Source organism: Salvelinus fontinalis, chromosome 9 (genome assembly GCF_029448725.1).
Source record: "Salvelinus fontinalis isolate EN_2023a chromosome 9, ASM2944872v1, whole genome shotgun sequence".
Lineage (NCBI taxonomy): Eukaryota > Metazoa > Chordata > Actinopteri > Salmoniformes > Salmonidae > Salvelinus > Salvelinus fontinalis.
The window spans coordinates 35,179,237-35,198,716 of record NC_074673.1 but is presented as its reverse complement, the minus strand read 5'-3'; the positions used below and the strand labels follow the sequence as shown (position 1 = coordinate 35,198,716).

The 19,480-nt window shown below is 40.9% G+C and overlaps 2 long non-coding RNA genes across 2 annotated transcripts in view; one reads left to right on the top strand and one right to left on the bottom strand.

The window, feature by feature from the left end:
• LOC129862479 (uncharacterized) overlaps window positions 1-8,834 on the bottom strand; it is an 84,806-nt gene extending 75,972 nt beyond the window's left edge. The window contains exon 1 of the long non-coding RNA XR_008760771.1: window positions 8,454-8,834. This is a non-coding gene — a long non-coding RNA (uncharacterized LOC129862479). The remainder of the gene's footprint in view (window positions 1-8,453) is intronic.
• LOC129862478 (uncharacterized) lies at window positions 8,798-13,609 on the top strand. The gene is made up of 3 exons (XR_008760770.1): window positions 8,798-8,901; window positions 10,190-10,255; window positions 12,090-13,609. It is a non-coding gene; the product is annotated as an uncharacterized LOC129862478 (long non-coding RNA).
• The last annotated feature ends 5,871 nt before the right edge of the window (window positions 13,610-19,480 follow it).

Sequence of the window (19,480 nt, the reverse complement as noted above, 5' to 3'; positions counted from 1 at the left end):
GGTGGTTCATCAACCCTTGATCATCATCTCTTTGGCCTGGTTCATCACCTCTCCGCCCTTCTCACTAACACCCAACCCACCATCCAGGAGCACCCGTGCTCTCTGCCCTGAAAATTCATCAACCTCCACCCCATCTCAATGACCCAGCTCCAACGGCCGGTCCTTTGGACACTGACATTATGCAGCGGGTGGATGACTTATTAAAGGAACGGCAGCAGAAGTTACAGAAACAGCAGCAGTGTCCAGCAAAGACCGTCTACGACGTCATGGTACCATGGATGGTGTCTGCTGATCCACATCTCCCGTTTGTCTCACCCCAAATACTGTTGTGCTTTTTTTCTTATTCATGCATTAGGGTGGTGGGTTTTGCATGTTTTTTATACTTATTTCCTTATTCACATGTTACTGGTGGTACTTTTTTCTCTTATTTCCCCTTTCATCACACTTTCACCTCTGTATTACATTGCACTATTTTCCTCTTGTGATAGTAAATAAAAGGTCTGCAAATGTATTTGCCTGGTTATTTGTACTTATTTGTACAGAAAATATTACTGTTTTGAATCAGTCACTCAGTAAACTTATACTGCTTTCTACATGAGTCATGTAGATGAGGTTAATGTCTTGGGGGTCTGTCCTTATTATCTACAGCTTGACACTCACCCATGTACCAAAGCAGGAAGGTCTCCATTGAAAGGCCACTACACATGACCATGTACAACGTTGTGTTATGTAGATGAGGTACATTTCTTGAGGGTCTAGCCTTGTCTACAGCTGGACAGCCATTCTCACCCATTTACCATAACAGGAAAGTTCTCATTGAAAGGCCACTACGCATAACAAGGTTAGGTAAATGTCTTGAGGGTATAGCCTCCCCAAAAATATATGAACAACTAAAACAAGGATGAAGTGACTGTCTTTGTAGTACTCTTTATTGTGATTTGTAAAGTGTGAATAAGTCAGAAGAACTGCTAAATCCAAACAGAAAAAACAAGTTTGTAGCTCACAATTTGACACAAATGGTCATCAACCAGAAGAAGAGAAAGTATGTGTGCACAAGTTTTCCAAACCACACTCCAACATTTACTGTAGGGTGCCACACGTGATTATAGCATCCTAGAAAGACACTTGGTTTGAGGAAGTAATCCTTGTAGTTGTTGCGTATGTCTACTGCAACTTTGGATGCACTGTCTGTCGACATGCTTCTTGGGTCCAGGAAACTGATGTCCTCTTGTACTACCTGTCTCAACTCTCCTGGAAGTGGGTGTGGAATGGTCAACAAACGTGGGGTGGATGTACCGTGTTGATGAATCTGTGTTGTCAGTGTCTGTTGTGCAAAGGTAGTTGTGGAGGGTCACACAGGCCTCCACAATGGTCTCCGTTTTCTCTGGGGCAACCTCAAGGGTTTGTCCCAGGATCCTCCATCTTGCAGCAAGGATCCCAAAGCAGTTCTCTGACATTTTCCATGCTCTTGAGTGGTGGTAGTTATAGATCTTCTTGGCGTCATCAAGGCCAGTATTGAACAGTAGTCATCTAGGTCATTAGTATTGAACAGGAACATGAAGGCTATTTAAAAAAATATTTAACGTGGCAAGTCAGTTAAAAACAAATTATTAAATTAAAATAACTGCCTAACCCAGCCAAACCCTCCCCTAACGACACTGGGCCAATTGCACACCACCCTATGGGACTCCCAATCACAGCCAGTTGTGATACAGCCCAGGATTGAACCAGAGTCTGTAGTGATGCCTCTGGCACTGAGATGCAGTGCCTTAGACTGCTGCGCCACTCGGGAGCCCTCAAATGTGTTCTGTAACAACTGTGTAGCCTATGCTTTGGACATAGGCTTACATCGTCTTATTGGGAGGCGAGATCACTTTTATGTGAGGCATATCATTACAACGTCTATATTGGTATAATTTTCACATCATATGTATATATATTCACATGTATTTAGTATATCTTACCTGGATATGGTCATTGTCTTGCATCACAGACTGCCATCAAGATCATTGAGAAAAAGCCCTTGTAGTTATAGTAATCGCTGCCCGAGTTTGTCGGATCTCGGATCCGAACGTGATGTCGACAGCTCCTGTACAGAACGGATAATTCAAACGATCCCCAGAATCTCTGCCGATTTCTGCCCATTGTACCACGGAGGGATAAGCAACAAAATTATCATTCAGGACATGTCAGATAGCCTGGCACACTTCTGTGACGATGGCACAAACTGTAGAGATTCCTAGCTTACAAGTTATAGCTCTTAGCGATACTTTGCTGTGTGCTGCCACTCACCAAAAACCCAAGGGCCACAGACTGCCTTTCTGCAGCACTTACGGGCAAGCTGTGAGTTCTCTCGTGCGAGATTTGAGTGGCAAGTCATCAAATCTGGCAACCGACATCTGAAAGTATTGAAATGTCTTTCCTCATTAATGCTTCACATAGGTTGGACAAGAGATGTGTATTCTCCATCGTCCCCTCTTGTAATGTTCAGTGGACAAACTTGCATTTTCTCAGTATTTTTCTTATTCTACTCCTGAGTAGAGATAGCAGTTCAAACTCCTGCTGTTAAAGCTCCAGCAATTGCAATTCAAAAAGAGACATACTTGCTAATGTGGCTAAAAAGTAGTAGTAAATCATCAGACTAGCCTGACATATATCTAGCATTTGTAAACAGGTATATAACACCGGATCCGGAAGTTCAAATGTCGTAGCTAGCTAGTTAAAAAGAGTGCCTCGGCCCCTCTTGCTCGGTAAGCTACTCTGGCTCTCCAAGCCCCTAGTGGATATACACTACACAAAGCGGACTTCCTCTCTGGGTGTGATGCAACAAAAAGAGTCTGCTGCCCCCAAAAAACGACTTCACCCACGTGCATCAGCAGTTTTTCTCTTGTTATGTCTGTCACTGACAGTCACTCAATTAGCTGAGTCAGCTACAGTATGAAATGTTCTTTAGGATTTAGACCATCACTGTCAATACTTATCTGCATCCAAATGTGAATAGCACAGCAGCAACCATACACATTATGCCCCGTCTTTGCTAATAACCATAGGGATAGACTGCCACAGTTAAAGAAGGAATCCTCCTCGCCTCGCCCTCATATTTTCAGTCTATGATTTTCAAAATACAGTTGGATTATGTTCTCCTGTGGTTAATTTCTCTCTTTGAAGTACTTAAACAGGTCAGTCTACATCTCCATATTAAAGCATTATGAAATTAGCCATTTTCCTTCCCTCTTATTTCGTTGAACATACAGAGACAGAGAGAGAGAGTTGCCTGCAGTGATATGCCATTGTCAGCCAACACAGAGCTCCTTTCTAACAGGAGTAACAGTGCAACAGAGAGAATCAGCAGCATTCTACTGAAGCGAAGAATGAGATCACTGGGCTTTTTGAGCAAGGTCAACGCCGAGGCAAGGCGAGGCACACCATGTTTAAAATTCAGTCCTCTCCCCACCGCTGAGCACTTGAAACACACAGTGCCATTCCACGAAACCTACTAGCCATTATGTAAAGAGACGCAGGGCTTTAAGTAAATACGTAATCTTAATGAATGCAGGGATCTCGGGGGGTAGGGGGAACCCAAGTCAAGCAGGGCAGGGTCAGAAACACAGAGGGAATAATCCTGTGAGTCAACAAGACGTCTGTTAGCTCCCTACCATCACAACCTGCAGAAACATTTACAGTGAGTAAAAACCTGGAGTCCCCAGCCTTTGATATGCTTAATCTACACACCAATAATGTGTGGGACTGCAGCCAAATGCTCAGTTGCTGTACACAACATACACTTGAAAACCAAATCAGTCTCTTTGAGTGCAGTTTACAGCATGGTCACCATCAAAGAGAAGGATTCAAGGAGTTTGGTATGACAACTAATCAACTAAATATAAATTAAAATAAGAAATCATAAGACTCTGATTATCCCATATGCAACTTGACATGAGTACAATTACATTTATCCATATATGACCTGTACTCTGAACTATGCATCTTTGACGTATATGTTATGCTGTACTGTATGTACTGTATATCCGGTTCAGGACTTTCTCTTTGTCTCATGAACGCTGACCTTCATCATTGGCCCCAACTCATCCTGGATGCATAAACTTAAAACAAAAGGACAGCCATTAGATGACATGTCGCACAATCTTGGGGTCTTGTTCTGGCCCCGTGCCTGCTGGCTGTGTCCTTTGCTTTGCCCAGTTTGCTCTGTGAGACTGCCAGGACATTGAGCCTGACACATCAGAACTGCTGCTCTCTTGGTGCCCTCTTTCATTCCCACTATCACAGAGTCAAAGCCTGCAGAGACGGAGCTGTCCAGAGACTGAGCCCTGCTGGGTTTGACTGGGCCAAGATCCCATCAAGCCTGGAGGAGAGGGTCATCCTCTTCCTCGACTTCAACTTGCTATGATCTCTGAACCGATTCTAAAAAGGCCCCTGACTTGATTCGAGCAGACAGTCCCCTTTGAAAGCTCCCTTTGGTTTTGGCTTCTGTAGCCTGAAAAGGGAAGTGCAGGGTCAGGCTACACACAAGCAGGAAAAAGCTAAACCAAAGAGAGAAAAAAATACAGCTGATAGCCATGCTCCAGGTGCAGATGGCCCACTGTTTTATGTGTGGCCTCAATGGATCATTGGAGACTGGAGGCATAAAATATAGAAGGGTTATACAAAAACATGGTCATCCAAAGTTCTAATAATCATTTACAAAGGTCATTTCCATGACAAGGAATGTTCACTGGTTTGCCAAGACATTTGGGTCTCTATACAGCTAAAAATAAGCCTTACTGAGAGGCAAGGATAAAATTGAAAATCTTCCCAAAAACGTATACTGTATCTGTAGTTCTTACATTCTGTAGTTCTAGGTATCTTAATCTAAATTCTGATGACATATTATATTTACATGATCAGAACTATTATACAATTAACATAAAACAAGTATTTCAGTTGTTATAATTTGTGGTAATACAGTATATACTGTATGTATTAGAGCATTTTCAGTGTGTGTACCTCCTATTATATACTAAGTAATACTTTATGCGAGCAAATTCATGATGTGATCAAAGCAGACACTGGCCCCAAGGACTCAGGCTACTGCAACCCTGAAAACCAGCCAGGGTGAGAGGTCAGAGGACTGGAAGCAAAGATCCAAGTCCCATCCCATTGTGTGACACGCCCCATTCACCCATTCGCCCCCAGAGGCTTAGTGTCAGTGTTAACACTTCAAACACTCAATATCTCCACAAAACACAAAGGACACACAACTGCTTGCCATTGTCATCGTTTCTTCTAGAATAAGAGATATGGATCCCTCCCAAAGGTCAGAGTCTGTTGAAGTTTCCATGATTAAGTCATGCTTTGTTATTTGACTTTTCCCAGTTGAAATCTTTACTTTTGGGAGAAAATTGTGTCGTTGGCTCAACCTTGTAGAATAAAGTTAAATCAATCTAAAGCTCTATATGGTAAATGTTAGTGCCTAATGATAACTGCATTTTAAGAATATACCATATTTTGGGGAGATGACTTCAAATGTCAAGCTATGATTTTGTTAAATCCTGGATTTTATCCCAGAGTTGAAAGACCATACTGTGATACCTATACTGGGCACCAATATGTCCATCAATTAAACAGAAACACAGAAATATGTCTGTTTCACTTTACCAAGTAAAATAATCACACGTGTTGTTTTCTTGTCTGCAGTGTGACTTAACACACCTATGGCATCATGTGCGACATCACAGCCACTGCTGGAGGCTAATCTCCAACCACTGGGATCTGATTTCCAGCAGTATTGACAGTTCAAGAATCAATCTGTGCCAGCTTCCTCTACTGAACCTGATGCCGCTCTCATACTATGCCTGTGACTCTGAGCTGTACGACTCAGTTTCCCTGTGCTGTGTGCCTGCTTCTGAGAGGGTGAGAAAACTCCTTATTTTATGAGTCACTGATTACGGTCTGCACTTTGATGTCGGCTCTGTTACTAATCTTTCCTCACACAAAACTACAAGGCCACCCTTATTTTCACTGCAGTTTTACATCTCCTCCCTCCCTCTTTTTTTTATTTTATTTTTACAACTAACAACAACTACGAGTTGTTATTAAATATATAATTGCATGGTCAAAGAGTGTGTTTTCACGCAACATGAAACCTCCTGGTTTCTGCACCATGTAGAACACGCTGCAGGCACTCTCTTGAGGGAAGGTCTCATTTTCAGCCTCCTGCCGTGCAATATTCAGTCTAGTCTGAAATCATTTGGGACTCATTTTAGGGTTTAGGACTTATCAAATATGCTGACAATAATGGATAGCAGAGCTACAAATGAAACACAGCTTTTCACGTGGAGAGTTTTAGTGGCAGGCAACATTCAGGGTGCAGAGGTCCTGAATCCAAGCTCAGGGTGTCACATAACACCACAAAGCTGGTTTATGGCACAGATTGCACCCAGCGCTCACAGATAGTACACTGAGATGCAATATAATTCCAAATATCATTCAGTAAGTTGCTTTTGAGTTAAGACAGAAATGTAGTGTCATGTGTTAGTGTATAAGATATTAATATCTTTGTGTGGAGAATGACAATTTTGTTATTTGCTTTAACGTCTATATAGTTCATCACCTTAAAGTTGAAAATAATAAATAATTCTGATGAGTTGGGCGGTTGATATCAAATCGTATGTATTATTTCTCCATTCGTATAATCAGTCTGAATGCATCTCAAGTTGAGCTAATCCTGAAAAGAAAAAACGATATCAAGGACAAGGACGCACCTTCAACTGCATACTGTAGAAACGAAGAGCAGAATAATGTTACTGTGGAAGGCTTTGGTGGGAGGATTCAAGGACTTAACAATTCCACATCCTCTCAGCCTGTCCTTCATCTCTAATAATCAAGCTTGGCCACAGAATATTCCTCTGGATGGGAAGAAAAAGCATGTCGCCTGTTCTCCTCTCACTCATCTTGAAGACTGCCAGTCTGGGGTCTTCCTCTTGAAGTCTTCTGTCACTTTTATGACTTCAAATGCTAGGCAAAGCCTTTTTTAACAGACTGTCATGTCTTTAAAGGCAGATATCTTTTCTGTGCTACATTAGCATGAGATAAAGGGTAGCCCATCTATTGCAACGGAAACCCGGAGAAGCCTAGACCACAGACGCTGTGAACTCGTTTGTTGCTTGTGCACAAAAGGTTACCAATGCAGGCTAACCAGTTGTGGTAGTGGAGGATATGGGACAGCAAATCATGCACCTTGTAAGGAAACAGATGTTTAATCTAAAGACAATTCAACTGTGACAGAATTATATTAGAGCAAACAATGGCTTATATAAAATGGAAAATAGCAATTTACTAGAACATAAAGGTGTAAATGGTTACAAAATAAGGATATGTTTTAAGTCCAACCAATTGTCAAAATTATTTTGAGGAGTATTACTATTTTCAGGACACAAAAACCTTTCACGAAAAGCAGACTATTTAATTTATACATGTACAGCATTACCTAATGCGATGGTTCCTTCACAATTCCACATGGCGAGAGAAACCATTGAGTGTTTGCAGTCTTTCTCTGTTCTCTGTAGTTAGGTGTTAGCATAGGAAGGTGCTTGCAAGCATTTTGTGGCAGGCTGCTCCAGAGAGCAGGAGGCAGGCTCTCTCCCTCCCTTGCAGTGCAGGAGGCCACCTAGCCACACACAATTACACCCAGAGCAAGGCAGCAGCCTAACCCGCACTCTGTCATGGGCCAGGCCTCAGTTAGATCTCAGCATGCATGCTCAATGATCTGTTATTAATTAATCAATCAAAACTAACCAAGGTAAACCTTGCTTTTTAAACAGGTCAGAACACATACTGTTCCACATTGGGGGTTTTGCACTCATAAAATACTGCACTATGCACACATAGGATCCTTTTCTGAAGATACGTGTGGATTCAAACAAGGCTTCTGATACTATGAAAATATGGCTGCTGTGCTGATACTTTATATAAAGTGTATGTTATTTCAACAGACACACACACACACACACACACACACACACACACACACACACACACACACACACACACACACACACACACACACACACACACACACACACACACACACACACATACACCACAAGAGCTATGTGAATAACAAAGGGTCAGGTGCAAAATTGGATAGATTACAATGTGAATATGGCCAATATCACAAAACGAAAATATATGTATGAATTTAAATATTATGAATGAGTGTTGACAATTAACATGTTGGGTTAAGACATATAAGAAGTTACGGCTTACCTATAAACTGTCATGCATACCTTTAATAACTTTATCTAAATTATAAATTGCACATTACATTATTTGTATAAGACTTTTTGGAATGTAGTAGGCTACTCTGGTTAGTGTCAAGTTATGTAGCAATCCACTGTAGCCTTCGTCAAATGTGCAATATAAAAGAAGAAAATACGTAATATTAGGCTACTTACGTTGTTGCTTGCGAGGCTGCAGAACTATCCTCCGTGAATGTTTTTTTGAAACTACAATAATATTATTTAGGCCTTCAAAAGTAAATCCACTGAACATAAAAAACATAAACCTGAACCATAATATCCCAGTAGTCTTACTGAGTAGGCAATGATGTTTCAGTTTTTCGACTATAAATCAATTTGCAGATCATTAAAGTCATTATTGACAACACGGAAAAATGTCCAAAATCATCAGCGCCGAACGGTAGGAAATCATGTTGATGGACCTGACTGTACAGTTATGTCCACTGAGCGGCGCCGTAGTCCGCATTTTTAAGTTAGACATGCGCGTGAAGGAGAGTTGGAAGCTTGAATCCTTCTTTTAGCAAATGCACGGTGTCATGTATGTGTTGAACAGTTGAACAATGATCGGGAGAGTGAACAACAGTTATTTAAAATGAAACTACAGGTAGGTGAAACCCACATACCATGCTTATGTCGAGTATACAAATTAAGCCTTGCATACAAGACTTTATAAACAAGAAATGCATGATTCATCAGGGCACTGTAAAACATTTTTTAACATGGTGTCAGGGTGGAGATAACTCTGTGTATGAGTTGTTAGCGATTCATACACCTACCTACCTCCGACACAGTCACACAGTAAGTCAATACACCAATACACACAACACATTACAATCTATTATTTCAAATAGTGGGTCATTCATTTTTCCTACTGTCTGTTCTGGGGTGGCCTTAACACGGTCCAGGTTCGGCCTTGTTTGTGAATTATAAGCGCGTGCGCATGGAAGCACATACAATGCAGGAATAGGGCACTATAATGTAGGCATATAAGACACACTGTAATGTGAACCTTGATTAGAATTGCTATTATTATAGTGTACTTTACAGCTTTTATAGCCTAGTTTATAAAGTATATTCATCATCATAAATGTAGTCACAGATGTATTGTAAGATATAATGTGTTGATAGACCCTCACAGGACAATATGATATGGTGTTCAACAAAGCAAATGCCTCCTCACTTCAGTCTATATTTCTATAATGTTTTTCCCTCTCTCTCTCACACACATAGCCTTCACTCTTTAGTAATGTTCATTACCTGCAAATCAGTTACACAAGTTTGAAACATGCGACAAGTCGGGAAACCGTAACACTCCTTTCTACAAAGTACATAGCTGGTGAAGGATTAGCATTGGACCACATAGTCGTCCCCAGCCATATTATAGAAAAATGGTCAAGATTTCACACTCTGAATAAGTTCCCAGACTGAAACTCCTTTGCACTTGCAGTACTTCACCCAGTATACCAATAAGATAGCCCCCTATCAAGGTTTGATAGCTGAAAGAAAGCAAAGCAGGTTTAAAGCCCAAGCCTGTCGGGATGTATCCCGGGATGGGACCCTAACAGATGGGAAGTACTGTAAGAGACGAGTCCAAGGTCAATCTGAGATTCAGTGATGAAGCCGTGGGCACCGCTCTTAGCAGTGTTTTTAAAGTTGACTTAACAAAGCAGATTGTATGGTCAGACAAAACTCTTAAGACCATATTGCAGCATTTTTTCATGTTCCTTTGTCTAGTTTGCTACAGGCTGTATTGCTGCCTGACACCAAATGGTTAAAAAAAATGGTGATCATTATGTTTGTCTGGGAATGGGCAGGGCGGGGGTGCTGATATCTAATGGACAGTTTTTCATTTGTCCATTTTTATAGCTAACCTTGATTTGAATGTTTCACAGCTGATCCGTTCAACAGCGGGTGATGTGGAGGTTAAAGCTGTCTGAACATGTGCAGCCATACTGCAGGTAATTCATTGGTCAAGTCAATAAATTCACTTTATCTTTACATCTATGAGTGTACTTAACTGTGGAGTAGCTGTTGTTTGTGCTATTAGACCATACATAGAGTGCATATTTGGCCATTAGTTAACACTTCATAAAGTCTGTTTTGATAGGGTGTTGTTAAGACTTGTGGGACTCCTCTTGGTCCAGTCGCAGTACTTTTTTCCTGGATGCTGTAAAAACACTTGCTGTGGTTTGGTAAATTAACAGAGAGCCCCCTAATGGAGTAATTACACAGAGCCAAACATCTATTTTTCACCTGTGCTCTGCCATTACTCTCCGTCCCCCATCCACTCCATTGGAAGTCACTTACTCTCCTTACAGTGAGTTATCATTGACTGCCATTTAGGCGTTCTGGAGCAATTTGTCTTACTGAGGCTGGGGCCGGCCTCATTGCAGTGAACAATCATTCTCCACCAATATATAAAACATTCATGGGAAAAAAGGAGAAAAAATACAGCACAAACAGATAGTGGAGAGTGGCTAATAGATACTAGGAAAGAGACAGACAAGAAAAATAATGTAGTAGATTAAAGGGAGAGGTAAATGCCGGTACCTTGGCGGTACAAATGTATAGAGACTCTGCCATAGGAAAAATCTGCCTTCCGGAACTCCAGCCCTATCTGTGAAATGTGGGGGCTACGGTTGTTGAATTTAATATAAATAAAAAACTTGATACTACATAGCTACTTTTCTAATCATAAATCACATATCAGAATATATTTAAAAAATATATACACTAATTTACTCTGATTTTAATATAGTTGTACTTTCTTTTGAGATAGTCACTGAACATTTTTCATGAGACTGTAGTGAGGTTTTTGATAAGATAAAGACAAGTTTTCAGTAATCCAGACTTCTTATATAATGGATGTACTATTCTAGCGTCTGTTTGCGTTTCTTCTTGACACTTATTTTATCGAGTAAAGATATTGATTGGCTCAAGGGTCCACTCCTCTAGTTTCCCAGGTCTAGATCAGTTGTTGACTTAAAGGTAAGGAGGGGAAGTTGTGGACACCATGGTCATGAGAGCACTGGAGAGGTGCTCACGTTGAATCAACCAGAAAAGACCTGTGTCAACCGTGTTCTACAGTAGTAGTCACAATAGTACAAGCGCTATTATGATATGGGTAGGAATAGGCTATTTCTCACATACTGTATGAATGGTTATTGGCTTACTTTTAAAACACAGACCATTAAGTTACATGCTGTTGATAGCTTTTCTTTGTAAATACCTCTTAGTTTAGCTAAGTAATGAAGCATTATTGCTAAAATTATAGACACACATTGTGCTTTTTGTGGATTGTAAAACATACTGTATAACTTCTTGAATATCTTAATTGTTTTTGCAAGTATGTATTGTGGTTATTCAAGCAGCATACTGTACTATTGACTGTCTTTGTTGTGGAGGGGAGTCTCAAATTCAATCCAGACCATCAATTTTACCTTGGACCGGAACGGTATTTATTATCTGCCTGAGAAATCAATCAACTTAAGACTTCCCATCCTGTTACTTAGCTTCTTGCCACATACGTTGAACTAACTATAGCTAACAATCAGACTCAACATTCAACACGATATGTTCTGTGAACGTCTCCGGAAAGTTATAGCCTAAACGTTTGACATGATAGGCAAGAGAAGTCACAGCTTTATGCATAGCCTGTCTGACATGTGTATCCCATTCAACCTGGCTGCATTCCCCTGAAGGGTTAGTAGTGTGCTTAACTCAGTGTTTTGTTACATTACTCACTCTCACTGCTTAACACAATGACAAATAACCATTCTTTTTTTCTTGCAGTGATAATCCGGACAATTTAAACATTTCTTTCAAGCAGAAGTGAAACCATTAATCCTGTGAGATTCTTCTGATAAGTGGTGACTGTGAAGTAATGGCCATGTCGCCTAGAGAAATAAAAATATGTGGACAATTAAAACAAGATGGACATTATCTGGCAAGTCCGTACTCCCCTTTTCTTTAGCAGTATTGTAATTGATCTGTACCTTTGTTACTAAACTGAATATTGAGTCCTGGCTTTTTGTTCATTATCTGTGGATTTTAACATGGTGCATATTTGTCAAGTTCGAAAATCATGTAAAAAAGGAAACCAGTGATTATTTTCTTCACATATACAAATGCTGTTCTGAAGAAAAGTCAATTCTCATGACACCTGCTAAAGTTTCTGGCTGTAATGTGTTGACCTTTCCAGGCACCCTGTTGTTTAGTTATTTGAAAGTACTTTGACAAGCTGCAGTATATGACAGGAGTATATTGTATCTGGAATTAAGTCCATTCACATTTGATTGTCCTTAAAAACTCTGTCAAACTTTTGCTCTGGGAGTTTGCTTTGCCCTAGAAAAGCAATGTGACGTGTTTGGGCCGGGGGGTAATAATCTCGTTCCCTGACCGTAGTGAACACCCTAATTTCTGTGGCTTGGCAAAGAGATTAGTGTGTTGAATTATGGTAATTAGAGATTGAATTATAAAAGTTTGTCATTTTCACCCTCAATTGTGTGAGCAAAAAGTGTATGGAATCATATATAAACTTTTAAGTTGATATTTTTAATTGCAAAGCACATTATATTAATTTCCTCCTACATATAACAAAAGGTGAAGTGGCATCACAATTCTAGTTGAAATATGTAGTCCTTCAAAACATTTGATATTATTTCACTCTGCTATGTTGACTTTAACATTATATGTGCCTCTGTTACTAACTGTAATCAGTTGTTGATATTGCTGTCCCTGAGTGTTTCATGTCATTGACAGTCAGATAATTAGGTATCATCAATGCTTCAATAACAATATAAAAAGCCATTATAATGGATGGTTTTAATTAATGCCATATTTGATTATTAGCTCATTTAAATGTTTATATTATGGCACATATGCTAATGTGTGATAGAAAGAGCAGAAATTAATTGTATTACCCTCGGTGCATAGCTGTTTTTAATTGTATGATTCCTTAACTGTGTATGACAGGAATGGGGTTATTTTTGTGATTTATCCATCTGAGATAATGTTAGCAAGACTTTGATATTGTATTAAGATTGGGGAGAAGGTCATAAATGAAGATGCCAAACCTAGCACCAGGACAACTTGCCCATCTGAAAGGACATGTATTTTCACATGGAGGTCTTGGGAATGAAAGAACAGTGGGAGGTTTCATTTAGAGATGGTTAATACAACAACATTCAGATGGGCCATCCTCTAATCTCATAAGAATATTTTCTCCAAAGAACCTCAAACTATCCAATTTAGATGAAATCCACATGTAGTTCATATTGACCATTCCATATTGAACCTGGAACGTTGTATTCTACATGCCAAATAGAGAACATTTTGGCAGAATCCCAGTGCCTGGCATGTGATATTCTGCATTATTTTGGCCGTAATTCTGTTTAGATCAAAGGGATTCAAGGGGCCTAAGTTTCAAATCCCCCAAAGCCCATTTTGGCTACTCTTTATTTAGCTCATTGGCATTCTGACACCATGCTTCTGAGACTTTGAACCCTCAAAGTTTGGAAAAGCTGAATCGCTTCTTTAAACACATCAGTGGGCCAGATTAAAGAATATTACTAAGCATCTTAAGGTTTTAGTGCAGTGTGGCGGCATGGTTTGGGCTTCTGGGGCCATTTACCGCCATATACTGTATTAACAATGGCTGAGAAAACAGGCCGAGGGGGGTGGAGAAAACTTCCCTCATGCTAAATTGAGTTTAGGTCACATTAAGTAGAGTATTCCAGCTCTTCAGTATCTTTCTAAAGGTCAAAAAGAGTCAGTTGGATACATCAGTGTTGTTTCAATATTTTAGCTTATTTGTTCATTTTAAGTTTAAAATAAGTTAATTTATAGGTTTTAAACATGTACTGGCTTATACCGGCTTATACGTTACAATAACACTACTTTGTATCAGAGTAGAGGCAGAAATCCAATCAAATGGTATTGAAATTGATTTTTAATTGGCCACCTCCCTCTGTCAGGTACAGTATATCTCCAAATAAGTGAACACATTCACACGTCTTAACAATTTGCCACATGTGAGTACCAGCTGCTTTAACCACTTAGGTATTGTACCTTTCCACCCAGAATTAAGTAAAAGCTATTCATTTACCTAAACAGATAGATCAACCTGTAGAAGTGTATGTGAAACAAAAGTAGTTTCTAATAAGTGTGATTTTGGTAATGTGCAAAGATTCCTCATCACAGACTCTTACACCCCCTCAATCTCATCAGCCCTCATGATTAAGATTTGGCACCTTGGACCACATTGTCTTCATTTTGGAAATATTTCAGCTGCATTTCTGCCACTCTGAAGGGAGATGAAGATAAAGGAGAAGAACGGTAAAAACACACCCTGTTGTGTGAATCCTAGAGAAGGCCTTGAACCCTGCCATTCATCCCTTTCACTTCATCAGCTGAGTCTAATTGCCAGAGAGGACAGGAGACCCCAGGCCCTATTGTTCCTCCTCCTCTTTGGAGCCTGAAAAGTGAAAGGGCCGCTTTTGATCTTTTTTCAGATTTTTTTCTCTTTTCTGTCATCCCCTGCTATCCTTTCCCTCAGAGTGACACACTCCTTTCAAACTGTGCCCCCTTCTCCATCCACGCAAAATAATTATCATGCTCCGCTTCATCAAATAATGGTGGCGATAGGAGGTCACGGCGGGGAGGGCCAGAGGTCTAGAGGAGTGGCACTAGGACGTGGTAGAGCTCCCAGCTCATCTTAGAGGCATGCTCCTTAGCTCTGGGTACCTTTTATGTACCTTGACCCCGCTTTTCCTTTGCCTGTCCTAATGAGACCCTCTCACGCGGCCAAAGCAATACTGGTCCTGTGCTGGCCGGGTTGGAAGGCCAAAGTACAATGAGACACAGAGCTATGCTGAGACAAGGGCGCATCTGTGCTGTCTTATTAAGCCTTGGAAAGGAGCTCATGCTTTTCAACGTCCCATAGGCGCTATGGCCAGATCTATTGACACCTACTTGTCCTTTGCGGTCAACACCTTTCAGAGGAGCAGCCTACACTCACAAGTTCTTATTAGGAGTAATTTTGGGAAGCTTATTTGGAGAGGCAACTGCTTAACTTGGTTTAGGTGTCCATGAGAGAAATGGCATAAGCAGTTGGGAATTCAGAATAATGATGAAGAAAAATTCCTTGAGACTAAGAAGATTACAAAGGATGTCTAAGACCATGCCCTCTCTGTGTGGGTACTTACACACAAGCGTCAATCACTTTTTGAGACTCATTACTCCCTTGTTGAGATATAGAGAGCCTGGGTATTGTTCATCAATATTTAGAACTCGTAGTTCTACAAACAGGATTAACTTGTGTTGAATCGTTGTGGAGAGAATGCAGAAATCAGCTAATTGTGATGTAGTGAATTATGTTATATATCCTGAAATTTTGAATAGCAGATTGTGTTGCAGTTTTTTACAATGATCACAATCTAAATATCTATATATCTGTTATTTATGTAAGTCATACTCAATGATAAATACACGGACATGGCCTAGTCCACTACCTTACTAACAAAATGGACAACGGGGGAATAGTTTAAATAGACAGAACAAAAAATGACAAACAAACAAACGCAAGTAGGCAAACAAAAACCTTTAAGCAATCATGTAAAGCACGTGTAACATCTGAGCAGAGAGAGAGAACAAAGCGGAGCTCCTGTCAGAGCATCGATCTGCTCCTGAAGCTACACAGATCCACAGAGCTCTGATTGCTCCCTGCCTCTCTCCCCAGCGCCTGCCTCCAACTCTTCTCTCTCTGGCTCCTCTCAGAGAATGTGCTTATTGATCTAGCCCTCTTCTGTGCAGTTAACTCACTGATATATACTGACCGAGGGCTTCCTTGGGCCTGAAAGTGTTTGGAATGCTGGTGAGAAAACAATAAATTAAAAAAGAAAGGATAAGAACGCTAGTCAAAAGACTCAGCCTGTAACACAGATGTTCCCTTTGTGCCTAGTGAGAGACAGTTGGACAGTTACAAGTGGAGAATAATATCATTCAGAATATGTAACAAAGTAGCTCTGGCTAGTAGCTGGTGGTGTTGTTATTTCAATATCAGTATTGCCAACATTAACTAAAGGTCTCCTTCTAGTTTTCCTTTTCAAGTATCAAGTGTTCTTCAACGTTTGTCAGCACATTTATGGTAGAATCAATGTGTCTGCAATTACTGTGTGGGGATCTGGTTGTGTTTGCTTGTCTTTGTGACGTGTGTGTAGTCAGGTCCATAGTGGGTGGTTATGTGTCGATCTTTGTGTATTTTAGCAAGTGTTTTGTGTTGTCATGTTTGTAGCGTTCCATGTGGGAGGGTCTGCTGAGAAGCAAGCCATCTGTAGTGTTCTGCCGAGCGACATGTTGTAAAGCGAGATTTGAGAGTGTGGGGAGACTTGACTTGTCAAATCTTGGCACATAATGAGACAGAAGGGAGTGAAGACAGGAAAGTGTCCAGAGATAAACAATTAGATGAGTCTCAGGGGTAAAGGGCATGGGCAATGGGAGGACGCTCCCAAAAACCAAATCAATATGGCTTCCAGTAAGGACACACTGGGGTAAAGGGATGAAGGGGTTAACAGTTATTTCTCAGATCAGGACATAGAAGAACAGAGTCGTGGCTTGCTCAAAATCAATAGGCCTACTGTTGTGAACATGGATTGAAGAAAGCGGTCTGTCATTGTAAACACATTTCAATACTGTATTTGATACACAACACAGTCAAAGTATTACATTGTAGATGTAATAAGAGACAAAGACATGACACGAATACCAACAGAAAGTGGGGGTATACAGTATATCAGCAGGGATAATGAACTGAATTAGGCCAGCCTGTCTCACAGCAACAGCCAATTTTGAAATGAATTGAAAACATCTTTAAGGAGGCGGCATTTGGGAATCATGGATTCACACACCCGATACAAACATAATGGAGCATGATCCACAGACAGCGTGGGCTGTCCCAGAGCGTCCCATCCCCTCTCAGGCCCTGCCCACACTCGCAGGTCTCATCTCACATCTCACCACTGTTCCCAGCAGGCCTCACAGGGGTAGTGCTGCCAGGGCAGGAAGGTCAGACTGGAGGTGGGGCGTCTCACTATGTACTTGTACTGGCATTAAAGAAGACAACAAAAAGAGAGGGTGAGGGGGGGGGGGGGGGGGTGGACAAGTTGTGTGTGACTGCTGCTGCTAGGCTGGGCTGGTCTCCTCTGAGACTTGGAGGCGCTGACCAGAAAGGTGTGAGTCTGAGCCGTGGCCTGCCCGTCTCCTCGTCTCCACGGAGACAGGGACATGGCCTCCCCGTGGGCTTGTCTCCGTTGTGGCCTGGAGCAGGCGGGAGCGTTTGGGATGCTGCCTGGCCATCGCCTGGGCTCCAGAGGGACCTGGAGCCACAGCTCCAATGACCTTCAACAACCTGTCAGCCTGTCATCTTGGCCTGGGGAATTAGGAGAAATAAAATATATATTCAACTGGGGAAGTCTATAGAAACACCATTGACCGTACCAGTGTATATTTGTTTGGAGAACAAAAGGGATTCTATATTGTGGTAGAGAAGGCGCTATAAGATCAGACGGTAAATAGGCTCATTTGATATACTCAAACGTCCCTTTTTTATATTACCCAATCCTGATGAGGAAAGGTTTTAAATGCTGGACTAAGGCGATCTACTTTTGGATTTGATTGGTCTCTCAAAAATGTAACAGCTGGCAGAAGAGGAAAAATAAATAAAAAAGTAAATTAACATAATTAGGCAGCAGTACTATCATCCCAATTCTTATACTCTACACTCAGTCTTTATTTCTAAGAGCAGAACAATGGAGTGAAATTACTGTTTGGACAGGCCCCCAAGCAGCATTTTAGTTCGCAACATTTGAGTTAAAAGAGACAAATCTCTCAAATGTAATCAGTAGCACCTGCCATGATTACAGGCTATGTCAAATGAAAAAATTTAATGATAAACATTACTTCAGACCAAACCACTGAAGCGGTCTACATTGCACAATGTGCTGCAAGTAAGCATAGTCAGTACAGCATTGTGTTCACTGTCCCCTACCAACCTATCCTCAGGATGAGTGATTGTGGTTATCATATTCTCAGAGCAGCTAACCAAAACAGCAATCATAAGTTATGTGTACAGTCTGTAAACCAGGTAGGTACTGTACGTAGTGAATCATACAGTACATTACTTACTATCTGCACTATATGCTCCTTATATTGCAAATACTGTCGCGTGGTGCTTCTAGAGAGGCTTTTTATTTTGTGTGCCAGGGTGACTTTTTTTTGTGCCTCAGTAGTCTCAATTGCCTCAATTGTATGGGGATAATACAAATATAATATGAAATAGTCTTCCTTTAATCCATATGTGTTTTGGCATTGGATGGCAACATGGCTATCACACAGGACAATGTTGATTTTGTGATCGTTTTTGTTGATAGTGCATATAAGCAAAATTATTGTAATATTGATAGTTCATGGATTTATGTAAATAGTATACTAAAAGCAAATTGCATATCTCTTCGTTTTGAGGTAATCAGAGATTATATCAGGTAAGTCATGGACACGTTCAAGTTTGTCATTTTGGAAAACGCAAATGTAGATATGGCTGTGATGAATTAAACAAAACAGAATCTTACATCTCAGTTTGATATTGCACATTGCCATCAAACCCATTCCCAGGAGACACTTTGGTGACACAATCTGACAAACCAACACAAGCAATTCTGTGGAAAAATCTGTGCCTTTTTTCTTTGAGCCAAAGAGAAAGAGGGTTTTGAATAGTGTGGCGGTGGTTCTTTATGCAGAGCTGAGACGCGACGCCTTCCAGACGGTGAGAGATGGCAAGCCCTAATAATACAGAGCTGTACAATGGTTCTGACAGGCAAGCAATAAAGCAATCAGGGTCCCAGGCATTCCAAATCTCTTTAACGCCCACCCTCTAACAGTCTGAGAGATGGGCGGCTGACCTGCGGGCTGTCAATCATTGAGGATACCTGCTGGAGCCTGATCAGGGAGAGCTGAGGGCACCAGTCCATCAGATCTGTTTTCACACTCCACACACTAACATTGCAAGCATAACCAAGAAGACAAAAAAGCCCTATCGCCTCTCTCTTAATTAGGAGTGGGGGGGAAAGAGACTTGTTTGGTTTAAATTGGTAGGGGAGGGTTTTCGATATGTGGGGGGGGGGGGGGGG